Source organism: Patagioenas fasciata, chromosome 7 (assembly GCF_037038585.1).
Source record: "Patagioenas fasciata isolate bPatFas1 chromosome 7, bPatFas1.hap1, whole genome shotgun sequence".
NCBI classification, from domain to species: domain Eukaryota; kingdom Metazoa; phylum Chordata; class Aves; order Columbiformes; family Columbidae; genus Patagioenas; species Patagioenas fasciata.
The window spans coordinates 39,728,671-39,747,414 of NC_092526.1; the positions used below are offsets into that span (position 1 = coordinate 39,728,671).

At 51.3% G+C, this 18,744-nt stretch overlaps 1 protein-coding gene across 2 annotated transcripts in view; it reads right to left on the minus strand.

Moving 5' to 3' along the window:
• SATB2 (SATB homeobox 2) overlaps nucleotides 1-18,744 on the minus strand; it is a 176,358-nt gene that overhangs the window by 111,880 nt on the left and 45,734 nt on the right. The gene's annotated exons all lie outside the window — the stretch shown is intronic.

The following is an 18,744-nucleotide window of genomic DNA, read 5'->3' on the forward strand; positions in this document are numbered from 1 at the left end:
GGCCGCTCCCCGAGGCCGGGACCGGACCGCCAGCCCGACCCGTCCCGACGCCTTCCCCTTCCCACAGCGCCATCGCGCGGGCATCGGCACCGGTGCAGCCCGAGGCGGTCGCGGCTCCCGTCCGCCCGCGGCCCCGGCGCTGCGGAGCGGAGCAGTGCGGGGCAGAGCGCTGCGGCCGGGCAGGGCCAGCAGCACCTGCCACGGGGGCCGGCCGGGCTTCTCCTGCGCCGGCCCCGCCGCTCCGCCCTGCCGCCTAGCCCGCCGCGTCACATGCCGTCGAGGCCGGCACGGGAGCACCCGCGGCGGGCAGCGCTTGCGGACGGACCTCCTGCCCGGCTGCGCTTCTTTCGCTTTCCCCCGCGGCCCGAGAGAGGCGCGGAGTTACCGGGGAACCGGCCTTGCCCAGCGCCTCTGCAGAGCGGCCCCTCCATCAGGCTCTGGCCGTCGGGGACGAGCCGCCTAACCCTGTGCTGCGGGAGCCGCTCCGCAGTACCGCGGTCCCTCGCTCGGCGCCAGGTTTAGAAGGTGAAGCTAAAACGAAACGAAAATGTGCCTGATCCCAACGGTGGGACGAAGCCAGCCCTGCCCGCAGCACTCGGAGGGGAGAGCGCTGGCTCCAGCTGACAGTGCCCGAGGGAACGCAGGTCGGGCCGTCGCCGTTTCCCAGCCGCCGGTGCCTTCCCGCCGCCAGCCCAAGCGGGCAGCTGCCCGGTGGGGAGCGGGGCGGCCGCCGGGGCGTCTGGCGAGTCCCCGGGTCCGTCGCACAGCGCCTCGGCCCCGCGGGAGCCGGCGGAGGCGGCTCTGCCTGCCCAGCGCACCCCCGGCCGCCTCCACCCTCCTCGGGGTCCATGAGACTCGTTCGTGCTGTGCTAAGAAGAAAATTCTTAAAAAGAAAAAAAGAAAAGAAAAGGAAAAATAGAAAAAAAAAAAAGGAAGGAAAAACCTCACCACCACCACACAAAATTCCCCAAAAGCGTCTTTACGGTGTCCAAGCTCCCGACTAAACGGTTTCGGGACAGCAGCATCTCTGCAGACGCTACCCTCGCCTTCATCCTTCCCCTCACTGATTTTAATAATAAAAGCCTTTTGCCGCTAACGTATAGAAGGAGCTGCGGACAATAGAGAGCAAATCTCTACGGCCAGACGTATGCAGGGAAGGGAAAGACTCGGCCGGAGCTACTACTCCGCCGTGTTTCGGTGCGGAGAAGGGAGCGGGCTCGCCGCGGGCCGGGCCGGCGGGATCCCGGTGCGGGCTGAGCCGCTGCCGGGAGCTACCAGGGTCCCGCTGCGATTCGCAGCTTCCCCTGCTCCTCACACTCAGCCCCAGCTCTGGGCTGTCGCCCTGGGCAGCGGGTTTGCCTTTTCCCCCAATCACACGCCGCAGTGCGAACCGTAAGGGAATTTCCTCCGTGAGATTTCACGCTCATCGACCCGCCTCACCTTAAGAGACTTGCGAGACTCTTCGGTTTTGTAACGGCTTCTCTAAAATAAATCTGTTTAGATTTGTAAACTGTCAGGAGCAGAGAGCACAGACCGAAGCGCTTGTGCCCTGCAGCTCTTCTTCAAATTAGCAGCTCATAGCTGGAAATGAAGGAAGAGTTTCGCCACCTTCGTGGCGATTAAGGAAAATTCCCTAGATCCCAGAAAGCAGTGACTACCAAGTACTGAGATCAGCCCCACCACCCGAGCACCAACTGCGACTGCTTCTTCGCACCAGCCCAAGGCCGCTCGAGTGCCGTTCGCCCGGGCCGGGCAGCGCCCCTATTACCCCCACCCCGAGGTGGCTGCGCCGGGAAACGAGAGGGACGCCGGAGTTGCGGCATGAACGAATGCGGGAGGAGGCTGCAGCGGCGAGCCGCCCGGGGCCAGCCCAGCTCCTGCTTTTGCACCCCAAAGGTGTTTGCGGGGCGCGGGGGGGGCCGCTCTTCCCTCCGGCCGCTCTCTCGCTCGGAGTGGGAGCTCAGCAGGACACGGCCGGCGTGCGGGGCTGAGGACTCGTATTCCGAGTCACGAATCGTTTTAATTGCAACGAGTTACGTAAATTAGCATGATATCAGCCTTTTTCCCCGCGCGGTTCCGACCTGGAAGCAAAGCATCACCCGCCCACGTCGGACACCACCGCCTCCCAAACTCTTTTCAGGTTCCTGCGGCCGGCGGATCCCAGACGGGAGGAGAGACCCCGGTAGAGCCGAGGGACAGAGCCGAGGGGACAGAGCCGCTGCCGAGCCCCGGCCCCGCCGCGCTCACTCCCCGGGCCGGCGTGGCTCATTAGCGATCGACTTCTGTGCAGAGCAGTAGGGGCATTTTCCTCCTCAAGCCAAACTTTGCCTTTTTACAAACAGCCCGATCTTTGTAGGCAAACCGCCCCCCTGTAAACTAAACCACCGGCAAATGCGCACGGAAAATCCGCGGCACAAGGCAGCAGCTCCCGCCGGCTCCTTCCAGGCGAAGTGATGCTCGGGGAGCAGAGCCCGGGCTGCGGGACCGCGCCGGGGATTTATAGTTTTCTGTGCAAATATAACCGAAGGCTGCGGATCTGCTCGGAGAAAAGGGGGCAGACAGCGCAAGAGATTTCGAGTGAAGATAAACACAGGTTTTATTGAACTGTAAAGGCTGAAAACGCCGTTGAACAGATTGAGGAAACGCACCCTAATACACACGAGCACCAAACGTCCCCCAGCCCAGCTCCAGCGAGCGGCAGGCAGCTCCGAGCCCCGCCGGCCGCCTCACCAACCGGATTTGTCCTCGTCCCCGGCCAAATCTCTGCAGTCGGAAAGCTGCGAGAGGCTGACCGGGTAAGGCTCAGCCTTTTGGGGCTTTCACAAGCCCTGTACTGTCACCAACGAGAACACACATGGGGCATCGGAGCAGGAAAAGGCCAAATACTGTCGCTTTTCCTCCTCCCAACAAAATATCGTCTTCTTCCCGTGGCCTCAGAACTTTGCCTGCCTAATATGCGCTGACACTTCCAAAGAGCTCTCGGGGCCAGGGTTGGTCTTTGGCCCGCTCAGGGACACCCCCCCACGCCACCCCGGGTCTGGAGCTGCCCGGCCGTTCCCCACAGTTCCCGGTGGCCGAGATGTGACCCCCCCCCCGGCAGCCCTGCAAAGGCAGCGCCCTCCAGCCTGGACGGGGCTTCCCGGCGCGGCGGGACGAGGCAGATTCCTCCCGGGAGATTCCGGGGCAGCGGGGGCCTGGGTACCCGCCCGGACCCCGCTGGGTTTGGCGGAGCTGGGCTCCCTCTTGCTTCTACAGCCTCCACCGGTGCCGTGCCTCCCGTAGCCGGGCGGCGGGCAGAGCGCAGAGCAGGACGGCAACGTGTGCCCGGCGGCGGCTGCCGCCTGCCAGCCCCGCAGTGGCCCCGGCTGTCACACAGCGAGGGCGATTCCGCCTGAAAGCCTCGTCTCCCACCAGCCCAAGCGTTTCCCCGGCCTGCGGCGCCGGCTGCCCCCGGTTAACCCCGCTCCCCTCTGCGAGGGCCAGAGTGCTCCCCGTGACAAATCTCAGGTTTGTACAGGGTCGGGTTAGTGGTGTCCGCCGCCTGAAATCCCATTACAAAACTAGACCAGACGTAGTGCTCGTCTGCTCCCCGTCACGGAATCACTCCAACTAAATCAGCATCTAACAAGCGAGTTTGTCCCAGCGAGGACGGTGGCTCTCGCTACTCCGCTCCGTGAACAGCTGCACTCCTGCCCCGGGAAGTGCCTTTCGGCCACGCCGTCCCTGGGGTGACACGATCCTTTTTGCCAGCCCGGCTGAGCCCGCACCGCTGCCCCCCGCAGGGGTCCCATGCCGCCTCCTTCCCAAAACACGCGACGCTCCAAGATCTCTGCGCTTCGTCAAGACGCCGGAGTATTTGACAGTCACAATTACCTGTAAATATTGTGACTGTTTTGTATACGAGACACATATTTTTTTTTGTTAGCCTTAGCCTGGTAAGTCTCACCCGCAACTCCACGGTGGCAGCGGCAAAGCAGCGCTCGGCTCTCAGAACGGAGTGACTATCCTCCCGGCACCCCAGAGCCCCGGAGCGGGACACACAGACACCCCTTCTCTGGCCCCGCACCCCGAAATGCAGCAGCTAAACACTTCATTAAAAAATGCTAGCGTTAAGGCGAGAATTCCAAATAGTGACAGAAAATGAGGTGCCTATCACCCTTTTGTACAGAACAAATCGGTTCACACACGGGCAGATAAGGAGCCAGATTTTCTAACATATTTGCAACTGCAATTTAAGAAAAACAATAATCACGAGATCTGAGCTGGTCACTACTACCTAAACTCCGAGATTTCATAATCGCTCTTCCCAGTTTTTACTTCAACCTCTCCCTTCCCTACCCGTCAGAGCGTAAAAATTAGCAGCGTGGAATTACCTGTCTGCTTCTTTGTGCTTCCTTCAAGTAAAGAAGGTAAAAGTCACGTCACCTATTAGCTTGTATAAGTAATAAAGAGGTGGTAACTTGGAGCTACCACATTTTGAAGATCGTGTCACATGCTTTAGCATAAATAAGGGTGTTATAGCCCTAGCGATTACTAGATCAACTCATCTGTGCAACAACTTGTGGCGCCTTCCGTTCTTGGCAGGTATTTGCTCTGTCCCTGAGAGCAGCTCTGTCGCCGCTCACCCGGACACAGGCAGCACCAGCTCCTCGCTTTCTGCGCGCTTTACCGCGGGGAAAAGCGGCTTGTCAGCTTATTCTGAACCAGATCCGATTCTGGGGCTGCGGCAGCGACGACACGGCGGGGGGCAGCGGCTCCCGTGCCCCCTCTCACGCGTGTTGGCTTGGCTCTCCCCTCGCAAAACACGCAGCAGTTTGCCTAACTTTTGGCAAAGTTTCACCAAACCGGGCTTTTTCTAAATCGTTTGCAAGAGAGGGGTTGCTCAAAAGCTCGGCCAGCTCCGGAGGCTTTTCGCGGGGCAGAGGGGTCGCCGGAGCCGCGCACGGCTTGGGATGCGGCGCACCGCACGGCACTCCCCGGCTCCAGCTCCCAGCCCCGCTTGCTCGGCTCCCGGGCCAGCCCGAAGCCGAGTCGGCTCCTGAGCAGCCTGGCAGCGGTACCTGCCCGGGTAGCCACTGTTGCTCGTACCGGCTGGAGCCCACAGCCCCGCTAGCATGCTGCGGTGAGGAGGAGAGGGACACGGAGCCTCGTCAGGCACCGAACTGGCGGGGAAGCTCCGGCTCTGATGGGATGGGGAGAGGACGGACCCGCTCCTGCCACCCTGGGGGGAAGCGTCAGCAGCATCCCGGCTTTAAGACTCCCCGCGGCGCCCGGCGAGGGCAGGGGGCAGGTGCTGCGGGACACAGGGCTGGAGGGGACCCCGTCCACGACCCGCTCGCCCTTCGAGGCACCTCTCGAGCAAGACCAGAGGGGTCTGGCGTGGGCCGAGCGTGCGGGCAGCAGCAGAGCCCACCCCGGCCCTGCCAAGGGCACAGTGTCCTGCGGGTGGATGCATCCCGGCCTCCCCGCTTCGTGTCCGCGAAACGTCACCACCTTCTCTGCAGACATTCAAACCCGCCTGGACACCTTCCTGTGTAACCTCATCTGGGTGTTCCTGCTCTGGCGGGGGGATTGCACTGGATGAGCTTTCCAGCTCCCTTCCAACCCCTGACATCGTGTGATTCGGCGATCACAGCGTGCCGGCTCTCTCTGCACAGACCTGTCCTTGGCAGCATTGCTAAGCCCGTCCTTGCGTTTGCCCTCGGCCTCTCACCCTGCTCAGGGTCCCTTTGGCAGGTTATGGTGGCACCTGCACACCTACAAGTGGAGGCGCTTGTCCCAGGTTTTCACTACTGGGTGCTTTCCTCCCGTCTGCAGGGATGTGCAGCTGCACCACCTGGAGAAATTGGGTGGGGGCGCAGGGGGAGCTTCAAGAAAGATGAAGGCACTGATGTATCCGCTACACAACCCGCTCGGGTCCACCGTTTCTCGGCCCTGCTGCCGTTTGTTCTCTCGCTCCCCACGCTGTGCCCCAGAGCTGGGGTGTGCTCCGGCCTCACTGCCCTTGCCTGGCAGTCAGGAGCCCGGAGGGGCCACCGGAGTGCACAGCCGCTGGCCTCCAACCCGGGAGCCCTTCGGGGACCCACCGGGGCTGGGGACCGAGCTCCTCCCGGCACATCTGCCTCCGGGGAGACAACAGACAAACAAATATTTGCAGGCTAGTGGCAAGGCTCAGAACAAACCCCGAGCTCCGGCTGGCTGCCCGCTCCCCGGCGGCCCCGCAGGGCTCGGCGTGCCGCTGCCCCCCGGCTCTCAGCCCCGGGACCGCCGAGCAGGGGGTGCTGATAAGGAAGAGAATCAATTCAATCACTTTCTCAGTTTCCACCTGGATTTTACGGGCCCGCCCGCCAGGCTGTGCACACAGATTGACGTCGGTTTCAAAAGGCTCCGCAGTAAAACCCCCCACAAAACAAACAGGGCAAGCCCGGCCGCACCACCTCCCCTCTGCCACCCAACAGCCCTCGGGTTTACTGCCGCCTCGGATGTCTTTCAGCTTGGAAAAAAAGAGAGGAGAGGAAGTCTGAGGTCTATTTATATTCATATATTTTCAATTAAGACAATTAAGTAACCCGCACAATGTAGCGGCCCCTCCCTCCTAACAGTTTCCTCATTTCTGCCAAGACAGTTTACTCACTGCGGCTTAAACAAGCTTCCTGATCCCTTCACCAAAAATTAGAAACAACAGCTAATAAAGCAGCAAAATAGGAGGTAGGCTTCATAGGAAACCAGGCATGGAAAGTAACTGTGCAACTGCCAGGCTGGATTTCTCTTTCATAGATTCATGACTGATGCATAAAGCACAACACAAATAGCACCAGCAACCGATGTTTCTTTCCCCCCTGCCCCGGTTTCCCATAAATCAAACCATACACAATCAAGATATATTCACAACTCCCTCCAAAAACATGTAGCTGATGGTTTAAAAGTTAACGGGGGACCTGAAGAACTTCAGCAGTACTGAGAGAAATCAGTTCAATTCCTGCCAGTAATGAGCAAAAAGAGCCATCGGGAGACGGGCAGAGGAGAGTGAGCCTGCCAGGGCTGCCCTGGTGGGACCTGCCTGCAGAGAAACCGCAAGAGAAACCATCTTAGACAAGAGTCTAAGACCTCTCGCCCCTGAACTGCCTGAAAGGAGCTTGGAGCCAGGGGGGGTCGGGGTCTGCTCCCCAGGAACAAGCGCCAGGAGCAGAGGAAACGGCCTCAAGTTGCGCCAGGGGAGGTTGAGGTTGGATGTGGGGAACAATTTCTTCCCCAAAGGGCTGTGGGGCACTGGAACAGGCTGCCCAGGGCAGTGCTGGAGTCACCATCCCTGGAGGGCTGGACAGACGGACATGAGGTTCTCAGGGATACGGGGCAGTGCTAGGGGTGGGGGAACAGTTGGTCTTAATCTTGAAGGTCTTTTTCAACCAAAATGATTCCAGAATTATTATAAGAGATTCCAGGGAATACCCAAGATACACAAGATGTAACTGCATTCAGGACCCTATCTCAATAACTGACTTATGTCCTCCATAATTCAATTCCAAACACAATTTTAATTGCAAAGGGGGTGTATGTGTGTGTACTATTTTTATATTTCATTTATTTCCTGCTTTAAGCAACAGCTAATAAACACAACATTAGGCAGTTTGCTTCCTTTCCTTCCAGTAGTTCTGTTCAGCAGGAGCTGCAGTGGCCACAGTGCCCGATTTGGGGGTCCCTGTGCCGGTCTGACCACAGCTGCCTTTGCCCATGGAGCCTTGCACAGAGACCAAGGGGCCACACCACTTGTTTGTAGCGCCATCTGGAATGTTTTACAACAAGAAATCGTCATGAGATCTTAAGTTATTGTCCTGATACAGCCTTTTTATAATGATAAAAGAAAAAATAATCACTGGTAGCATGGCATACTGTTGCAGTCTATATTCTCATGAGATGTCTGCTCCAGAAATAGTGCCAGCATTTCCTCAAAGTTCTTGGGTACTGACTGCTTTTATGCAGTTTCTATTGTGCTCCTACAAGAGTAGAGCTCTTGGAAGATGCATTTGGTTTTCCTTATTGCTTTGCAAAAGGTTTTGTGTGTGTGGTTTTTTTTAAATAAACAATTAAAAATAGCTTGTCCTCCAACAAGACGTCTTTTCAAAGCACTAGAATGAGTACTAGCAGGGGAAACAGCTTTTGAAATAAATATGACTTTGGACAAGTTTTGAATTTCAAACATAGCCTTTGTTTATATTTGACTGACAAAGTGCCTCTCCAATATTCTCTGAAAGGTGATTACATTAGGCAGGGGCTAGTTTAGCAATTTCACATCTCCTAACGCTATTGTATACAAGGATCTGTCCACCCACCTCCCTCAGTACAGCCACAGCTCCTGAGTCTTTATTCAGCCATCTTTCATCACTTTTAAACTCATGCAAACTTCTGCTTTTCCTGCAAATCAAAGTCAACCTTTCCTGCACCACCAAGTCTTTTCTAGGGCTCCTGGTGGGCTGCGAAACCCCCTGTGGCCCATTGGTGACGTTGCGTTCGGAGGTTTGCTGCTACACTTGGCTTGGAGCTGGGCAGAAAGTGTTTTCCTGGTTTAACAAAGCTTTCAGGATGACAAAAAGCCAACTCCTATTTCACATCGCAACAGAAAGTTGACATTTTGAATGCTTCATACTTTTAAGGGGGAAAATAAAACAACTTGCGCTGCAAGTCCTTTCCAAATTGTGTGTCCTTCCCGTTCCGTTTTATTTTTCCTGTCCTCGAGGGAAAGAGCCCAAAGCCACAACGAAGCAGCAGATTTAGTTATTCCAACCATCAGCTCTGGCGGTGAACACTTCAGTACCCGCTCGAGTTCTGGAGTGCCCGGAAAGCTCTCACTAGTTTTGCTTTCTGCGTAGTCTCAACACCACCATTATTTTGACATTCCTGCCACGTTTGTGCACCCCCCACTGCGATCAGAACACCACTTGTTGACACAAAGTTTTTTAAATGCTCTTCAAATATTTTTTAATATGCATTTATCAAGGCGGCGGGGGGGAGGGGGTTGGGTCTCTGCCAGCTCAAGATCCGTCAATACTAGTAAATACTTTAGAGTTTTAGGAATGTTCCTGCATAAGGGAGATGGAGCAGCATGAGCCAAACATCAGCTCCAGCTTTGGGACTCGAGGCTCCTGCACAGCGCTGTCAAAATACCCCGTGCAATGCACATAAACCAGCTGAGGATGAAGAGAAACGGCCACCCAGCGTAGCTGTGATGCGCCTCTGCACCCTTGCACCTGAGCAGAGGAAATCGGGATTTTGCTCTGTGTTGTGCTATCAATATTTAATTCTCCGTGTCGTTGCAACATCTGTCCTTTCTCGGGCACAGCAGTGGCAGGCTATGGTGTGACATGGCAGAGAAAATAGCTACCAACATACCTGCTTCTAGAAGATTTGTGAACACGGGGAGAGCCCCAAAACTGCCCTTTTCCGCTTTATTGGTCTTCAATCCTCAGGCAATGCTCTCAGCATTCAGATTGCCGTTGGCAACCACGTAATCAGATTGTTTTTATAGACTGATCAATTCTTAACTTGGCTCAGATTTTTGACCCGTTGTCTCTCTTGGATACCACTCTGAAAACCTCATTATTTTAAGGATAAACTGAAACGACTCAGTGACAAAACATCCATTTGTGTTCAAAAGCATCGGGATTTCCCCCTAAGAGTTAAGACTCAGCCTCTCTGATAGCAGAAACCAGCACAGCTCCATTAAAATAAAGTGAAGAATAATGCTTAGGATTTGAAGTGAACATGCTTCACGCTCATTGCACCAATGAGTATAAAGAAACTCTTCTCCTGAAGCCAGCTCAGTTACAATGCTGCGAGCAGAGCTTTGTTTAAAAATATATATATTACAAGGCAAAAAGCTGTAACTATGATAACTATTAAGTATTTGGACTCAGGAACACACTCGATATGTGCTTCTGAACCTGGAGCTGTTCGGACAGACCAGAGAGCAGATGCTCCTGTCTGTGCCTTCGGCTTTTCCTCTTTGTTTCTAGCGTGCTCATTAAGGCCTGGTTGTATAGAGCCGGTTTAGCGGTTGCTGCACAGCCTGGCTATGCAGAGGCTGGGCCTACAGACTCGGTTTTGCTCCTGTTCTGCCAACAGAGAGCCCAGGTGGGGTGTTCAGGAGAACAAGCCTAAGACGCATTCTCCTCAGCCTCAAAAGCACAACCAAGACCCTCTCGAGTCACCTCATTTTCTACACTCGTAAAAGGGAACAAACCTGATCTGTTTAGTGATCTCGGAGAGATCGGTGAGGATCTGCCTGCTGACAACCATACAGTCTGAACGCTGCCTTCTCACGGACCAGGCTGCTTCCCCAGCTGGGAACACGCTTCCGAAACACACGGCACAAGCCCAGCCTCTCAGATTTTCTTGTTGGATTTTGGATGATCTGCAAAGATTCTGCGTTTAGAATCACTTTGAACTGTCTGTTGGGACACAAATATTTGCATTACGCATTTTGCCGGTCTCTTTAAATAGTAACATCTAGAAATTCCCTAGGAAAGATAGTATGTGCTTATTATCTCTTCTTTCACACATTTAAAATATTTTAAAGCTTCATTTGGCTCATCACCTGGTCTGAATCAATAATCAACTCCATGTGGGAAAGAAGCTTCAGAACAAGGCTGAATCTTCCACATATCAATGGCAGAAATGTCATCAGGAGGTTTCTGTGCTGTTACACAAGTAACTAAACCACAACACGCCAAGCCTTCGCCATTCAACCATTTGAAGGACCAATTTACTGAAGGTTTATCCACAATAAACACACTCCTAAGTATTCCCTTTTCTACACTGACAATTGTTGCTGTAGAGCATGTTCAAATATCGAATAAGCTTTCAGATCATTTCCTTCTCATCTGTTCTGTTCCTGAAGTTTGGGATTTGTGCAGACTGATACAAATTTAAAAAAATGTTGTTGATAAAGTCAACTAGAACTTGGAATAAGTAACGCTAAAAAATACAAGTTTTGCCCCACCTTTCCATCTTTGTTGCTCTTTGGGTCCCTCCATCAGGCCACCTTAACTCATACTAAGTCATTTCTGTCTCATAGAAAACTCCTTGTGCTGTTACTAATCCAAAGGAGTTAATGAGCCGTCGGCATCACTGCATCAACACAACACACCCCTTCTGCCCTGGCAAAACCAGTAGCTAATGTCAAAAGAAAAAGGTTTTAAACCAACTTCACCAGGCAGGCAAATCCTGGGCAAACTCATCAGCATTTGTTCTGAGCCATCAGTTCCAGAAGGACAGGGAACTGCTGGAGAGAGTCCAGCGCAGCCACCAAGATGCTGAAGGGAGTGGAGCATCTCCCGCGTGAGGAAAGGCTGAGGGAGCTGGGGCTCTGGAGCTGGAGAAGAGGAGACTGAGGGGTGACTCATTCATGGGGATCAATATGGAAAGGGGGAGTGTCAGGAGGATGGAGCCAGGCTCTTCTCGGTGACAACCAGTGATAGGACAAGGGGCAATGGGTTCAAACTGGAACACAAAAGGTTCCACTTAAATATGAGAAGAAACTTCTTCATGGCGAGGGTGACAGAGCCTGGCGCAGGCTGCCCAGGGAGGTTGTGGAGTCTCCTTCTCTGCAGACATTCAAACCCGCCTGGACACCTTCCTGTGGAACCTCAGCTGGGTGTTCCTGCTCCATGGGGGGATTGCACTGGATAAGCTTTCCAGGTCCCTTCCAGCCCCTGACATTCTGGGATTCTGTGTGCTGATTTCCAGCCAATGTTCACCTTGAGTTTGGACAGATACGACTCTTTCTCTTGCAGATCCTGCTGCCTTAGGGTTTAGAGACATTCAGTTTAGACAGGTGGCTATAATTAATTATTCAAACTGATTTTTAGGAATTTAGATCTTTTTTTCCTACTGACAGTGCATTACTAACAAGCATTGTACAAAACCAAGGCAACTGCATGCTGTTCGGGGCATTTGTGATTATAAGAACATGCTCTAGCTCATTGTAATGCTTCTGTAGGCCGGCATTCTTTGTGAGGAATTTATTTCTCGTAACTGCTTTGGTTTTATGTTAGTTGTATATTGCAAGAACAACATCCGCTAAAGCAGTTTCATGTGAAAAATGGAAGCGTTCTTACCTCAAGAAAGCGAAACCATAAGTGCGTTTAATTCCTAGTTTAGTACGAACTGCATTTCTATCTCATCTCCCTCTCATTCTCAGTGGCTCTGTAGGGTTGCTAGTGGAAAACATTTAGAAATGGTCAACTAAGAAAACAATTAGGGACTGCTGGTAGATGAGGGTGCTACAAAGGAGCTAAAACACACACACAGAACCCGTTATTCAGCATGGATAATACACTATACGCTCAACCTTGTAAAGAAGCAGGCTGGAGCAAATAATCTCTTGCCAAGGGAAGATAGAGAGCTGCAATGTGGGGCAGGAGCAGTCAGGTTCCTCCAGCAAATACCATTCCAGACACAACAGTTTATTCACAATATTTTCCAAGCAACACTTTTCACTCCGATTTAAGGTTGCTTTGGTTTTTTTTTTTCTTTTTCAGTTAAAACATAACCAAAAAGCACTCCAAATGGTTTTAAAATGAGACCGAGAGCTCCAAGTGGGGGGAAAAACAGCCCCACAAACAAAACACAAATACAAACCCAAAACAACAACAACAAAACAACCAAAATGAAACAAAACCCAAACAACTACCCTTTGATTTCAATGTATGCATTTGGAATTACATTCTCCAAAATGTTATTTGATTTCTTTAACTACCACAAAATGTTTCCATCTTTTCCTGGGTGGGTGCTTTGTTTCCTGAACCTCCAAAAGCAGCCAGGCCTGAGCTTAACTAATCCCTGGGCAGGTGGGAAAGGCCCAGGTGAGGCTGATCAGACCATTAAGGTCTCAGTGCACTCAGCACACTGACTATTATTCATCAAGCTCTAAACTGGGGAAAGAAATGAAAGGGTAGAATTAAACCCCTATCTTTACCCCAGGCGTTAATAAATGGAAGGATTTTCTTTGGTAACGCGGGTGCTGGAGCTTCATCCCAACAGAGGAGAGCTGTACATGCCGGGCAGGCTGAGCAAGACATGGGTCCGCATGGTGATGCCCAATACGCTGAAAATCCGAGAAGAAATCCTGTGTCGCTGAACTCACGCAAGATTTGCCACTGTTTTCCACGGAACTGGGATTTTGCCTCAGGCCAGAGCAAAACTGCAGAGGTTACAGTATCTGCTCTTCCACTCCAGCTCCCAGCAAGGCTTGAATGGCAGATGTATTATTATTTATTGATACGCAAACTCGCACAAACCTTCCACTCTCTTTTTCTGAGTAAAATGACAAAGAATGAACTGTGAATAGCCAGAACTACTCTTTTCAGATATACAGGACACACACACAGGCTTCAATTGGCGAAATCTGGTCACCGTTACACAGCAGACTTTATCTGAACTCGTATAATGAGTTTGTTTTTTCCCCCAAAAGATGTGTTTATTGGTTTCTTGCATGGAAAAATAAGTATTTCTGAAAAAAAAATATCTACAAGAGCGTATTAAGAATCTGTTGTGACACCAGAGAGAGGGTTGCATAACAAATGGGGGGATAATGAAAAGAAAAATCAAAGACATCAGTAGAAATAGATTTAAATCACTGCCGAAACTACTTGTAAAACATAATTCTACCTTTCTTTCCAAAAGATGGATAATAGCCTGCACATTCGCTTGGCTTAGCACCCAACTCAGCACGGGGGAGACGAGGTGTCTGTCTGTCCCTGGGCCGTGTCCTGTGTCCTGTGCCACGGCCAGGACATCACCCTAGAGCAGCCGCTCCTTTGGTCATTGCAATGGTCCTTTCCAAGGACCATGACGACCCCTGACAGTCGGCTCTCCTGCACGTACATTCAGAGGAATCCAGATCTAGGTCTTACAAATGCTCCAAGAAAACAATATTCCTCTGCTGCAAGGAGGAACGGAGTCAATTAACAAATTAACTGCTTTAAGGAGCAGACGAATGTCCATATCTCATGGCCATGCCCTCCGTCAGCTCCCAGATGTCAATGCCGCAGACAGCAATGTCCTCTGGAGCACCAGCACGGCAGAATCAGAGGTCATTGAAACAGACGCCTTCTCCAACCTTTTTTCACAGTTTTTTTTTGAACTTGGCATCTGTTCTCCCCGGTGTACATACAGATAAAGGTCACTAGCTCTACCAGCCTCTCTCGGCACATATCTGTGAATCACAGGATCGCAGAATGTCAGGGGCTGGTAGGGACCTGGAAAGCTCATCCAGTGCAATCCCCCCATGGAGCAGGAACACCCAGCTGAGGTTACACAGGAAGGTGTCCAGGCGGATTTGAACGTCTGCAGAGAAGGAGACTCCACAACCTCCCTGGGCAGCCTGGGCCAGGCTCTGCCACCCTCACCATGAACAAGTTTCTTCTCAAATTTAAGTGGAATGTCCTATGTTCCAGTTTGAACCCATTACCCCTTGTCCTATCACTGGTTGTCATCGAGAAGAGCCTGGCTCCATCCTCCTGACACTCCCCCTTTCCATATTGATCCCCATGAATGAGTCCCCCCTCAGTCTCCTCTTCTCCAGCTCCAGAGCCCCAGCTCCCTCAGCCTTTCCTCACACGGGAGATGCTCCACTCCCTTCAGCATCTTGGTGGCTGCGCTGGACTCTCTCCAGCAGTTCCCTGTTCTTCTGGAACTGAGGGGCCACAACTGGACACAATATTCCAGGTGTGGTCTCCCCAGGGCAGAGCAGAGGGGCAGGAGAACCTCTCTGACCTACTGACCACCCCCTTCTAATCCACCCCAGGTACCATTGGCCTTCCTGGCCAGAAGTGCCCAGTGCTGGCTCATGGTCACCCTGCTGTCCCCAGGACCCCCAGGTCCCTTTCCCTACGCTGCTCTCTAATAGGTCATTCCCCAACTTATACTGGAACCTGGGGTTGTTCCTGCCCAGATTCAAGACTCCACACTTGCCCTTGTTATATATCATTACATTTTTCCCTGCCCAACTCTCCATCCTGTCCAGGTCTCTGGATGGCAGCACAGCCTCTGCCGTGTCAGCCACTGCTCCCAGCTTGGTGTCATCAGCAAACTTGCTGACAGTCACTCTACAAAGCGAAGGAGAAGACCCTTTCTTTAGAGAAAAGGACACCAAGGTCTAAACCTTCTCTTGCTTCCAGATGTCTGCAGCTGCGGTGAAGGTGTGACACAGCCTGGATTACCCGGCTCCTCACACTCCTCAACAGGCAACAGCTTCAAAAAGAATCAAGTCCACAGTTTACAAAACACCTCTGGGTCCTCTCAATATGTTGTGTACATCATCTGTACGCATGTGTTTGTGAAACGGGGGAGGCAGGCCTGGGAGAGGTACAGAGCAAGTAGTAATATAATTAAACCTAAAAACTAATAAGAAGAAAGATCTATAGGAAGGTAATATCACCTTGTGGTTTTTTGGAAGTTATTTTTAAGTACTGTATAAAATCAGTGGGATTTGATTGCGGTACTCATAGTTGTGGTACTAATCACTGGGCTCGGTTACAACATAAATCTGGCCTCAGGTTGATATTGATTGAACATCTATTCAATCAATAAAAAACATAACCCGTTCCTTTATTTCATCTGGTCTTGGAGTTTGTCGTCCCACATGTTACATCGGAATGGAAGGTAAGTGCTGCCGCTGCTCCTTTCCGCTGCACGAACGGCTCGACGCACAAAAAACCCCACCGAGATCTATGGCCTTTGTCACCTGCGGAGCTGAGCCCGCGGGGACAGCTGCCAAATGGGAAACCCCGCGAAGTTCAGCATTGTGCTCCTGGCCCAAACTTGCAGTGAAAGGCAGTACCTATGTAGAATATGAACAACAATTTTGGCCTCAGAATTTTCAGCAGTTTAAAAAACTGTTTTCCCCGCTTTTAACAGATAAATTCATCTATTTTTAAAAAAAAAGCAGTGTATTTCAGAAGTTAATTCCACTTCGCCTTCAGAATATCTTCTCTTTTGGGTTTTATGCATGTCTCAAATTCCACTGACTGTACCTTCAGTTCTAGACGATGCAGCAGGGCAAACAACCCGAGACAATAGGGGTTTCCTTCCACAGGGTATCTCCCCACAGACACCCGCAGCGCGGGATTTTTTACAGGAGCACTGCCCAACATTTTCCATCCCAATCGCAGGCTGTGCTCTGGAAGGAAGGTATTTCAGAGCCTGCTGCTGCCTCTGCCCTGGAATGTCTGTGTGTGGCAAAGCAAATGGTTGCCCTGGGGGGATTTTCCCACTGCTCATAAAAAATGTCACAGCCCAGCCTTGTCCCATCTGTACCGCGTTTCTGAGGGCAAGAGCCGTGCAAGCCCTTTGGAGAAGTCTGTGCTGTAAACAGTGATGTCTCAAACATTACACACAACACCGGCCATTTTTTTTTTCTTTCCATTTAAAATGTTAAAAAATGAATGCATTAAAAGCAGAACACAACATGGTGCACTTTACCTGCAAAGTAGCAGGGCCGGATCTGTGAAACAGCAGATTCAGATCCTGTCGCCAGGATAGGACAAGGGGTGATGGTTTTAAACTAAATGAGGGAGATTCAGGCTCGATATGAGGAAGGAATTGTTGTTCCTGAGGGTGGTGAGAGCCTGGCCCAGGTACCCAGAGAGGTGGGATGAACATCCCAGGCCCATTCTGTGATACGTGTGCCCTGTGGTCCCTTTGTCATAAAACCCGCTGGATCTAAAGCGTACAAGCAAAATAAGCTTGAGTCTGTGATGTCTCTCTACTTCCAGCAAACTAAGTGCAAATTAAGGCTTCCCCTTAGAACAGCCTGTAGGATATGGGTACAAATGTGGCATGGCTGAGAATGAGAACCAGCCCAAAGCTGCACTCCCGGGGTGACACGAGAGGCCAAACCCCTCTCTAGCACCTGCCCATGCAGACCAAGACATTAGAAACGGGACATCAGAGCTCTTGCCCTGACAGAACCTTCTAGGACAATCTATCAGCTGACAAAGCGTTGCACCGACACAGAACACACTTGTTAGTGGCAAAGCAGCTCGGCTTGGAGTTGGGTCTGCACCGGTGTGAATCTCCCAGTTAAAACTTAGCCATTCGGCAACCAAAAAGCTCAGGGAACACAGAGACCATCACACGCACTCTAATCCCTGGGGCCCTTTTGCCTGGTCTGAAATCCCTGTTTGTCTCTTACTTTCTGCACAGGAGGATGGTTCTCCCCCATAGAAACAGAGCTGGAAACAATGGAAGCTGACAAGCACACTGTAATTAGAGGTATTTATGTGCTGAATATCAAATTGATAGAACCTTCATTTGTAACTTCTGCTCATCTGTTCACTATTATTAAATGAGCTCAGAAACCAGAGGAGATCTGAGAGCGACAGAGGGTAATTACACACTTTAGCAGAAGATACTTTTCATCGTGGGTTTAGAACATAACAACCTATTCAAAAAGAAAATAAAAAAAACAGCAGAAAGAATGTGGGTATTTCAATTTAGCGGCGTTGCTGTCCTCAGAGAGCAGACTCGTTTAAAGAAACCTACTTCTCACTTTGGTTCTAACTAAATGTACAAACATTGCAAAGGCTACAAAAGTTTTTCCCTTAAGTATTTAACTCCGCTTAAGGTGGATTTTCGAAAATCCTGTATTTAAAAAGCGAATTTATGTTGCCGATCAACGATCTTAAGATTTTCAATTTTGTGGAGTGATTTACCTGTTCACTTGTGTAACAGGAATTCATCTAGCCTAGCTGCAAAGTGACTCTGGGTGCTTTATTTGATCTAGCACCAAAAAGCTAAGTATTTTATAACGCCAAAGTCAGCACTGGAAAACGGGTATATAAAGACAAGGATCAGCAATGTCAGATAAGAAAAGGTGTGGGGAAGAATTAGCAAGCTGTCCTGTCCATGTCAGTACCTGAAATTACCAGCTCCAGCATAAGGAGGAAGGCATCAGAAACTGCTCCTTCAGGAAAAATGTAGCGTATTATTACTCCTGGTCCTGCGCAGTGGGGTCCTCCGGTGGCAACGTGCCTTTAGTTGTAGGATTCTTGTTGGAGCGAACAAAGGACCCTGCACTCCGATTCAATGTGAATCACGCTACAGCCATTTATTACAGAAACAAGCCTCCTTATATATGCAACTATTCTCTGATCACGTGTCCACGCTCCAATCATGCATTCACTAATTGGATATCATCTATGTTCACGATCTGTCCATGCGCTGGAGTCTCACTGAGGATAGATCCATTGATTTACATCATGTTGAGGCCTTGTTATTGTAGAACTGCTTCTCTCCCACGGCAGGTCCTGTTTTCAGCTTTCTGAGTTGGCCTTGAAATTCCTTTGGGCCTGGTCGGTTCAACAACAAATCTCCATCTAACAGAAACCCAGCCACAGATTCTGTCTCACCTGCCGAGTGAGGTTTTGTTCTGCAAACGAATCCCACCGATCCATCCCATCGCACAGAGTCGGCATCACCCGGATGCTGCTTTTCCTTACAGAGGTTCCGGTCGCTCGCCTGCTCCTCCACACTGTGCACACAGCCCGGCCGAAACCTTGGGAAAAACACACACTGTTCTGCCGGAAAAAGCCACCCAGGAAGCACAGAACTGCCCGGCCAAGGGTAATTTCACTTGATGTTTTATTGCTGGATTGGCTAATGCCATCATTTGAATTCAAGGAATCATCAGAACCGCATTTCAGCTGTTTTTTTTTTCTACTACGAAACCTTTATCCAACTATTTCT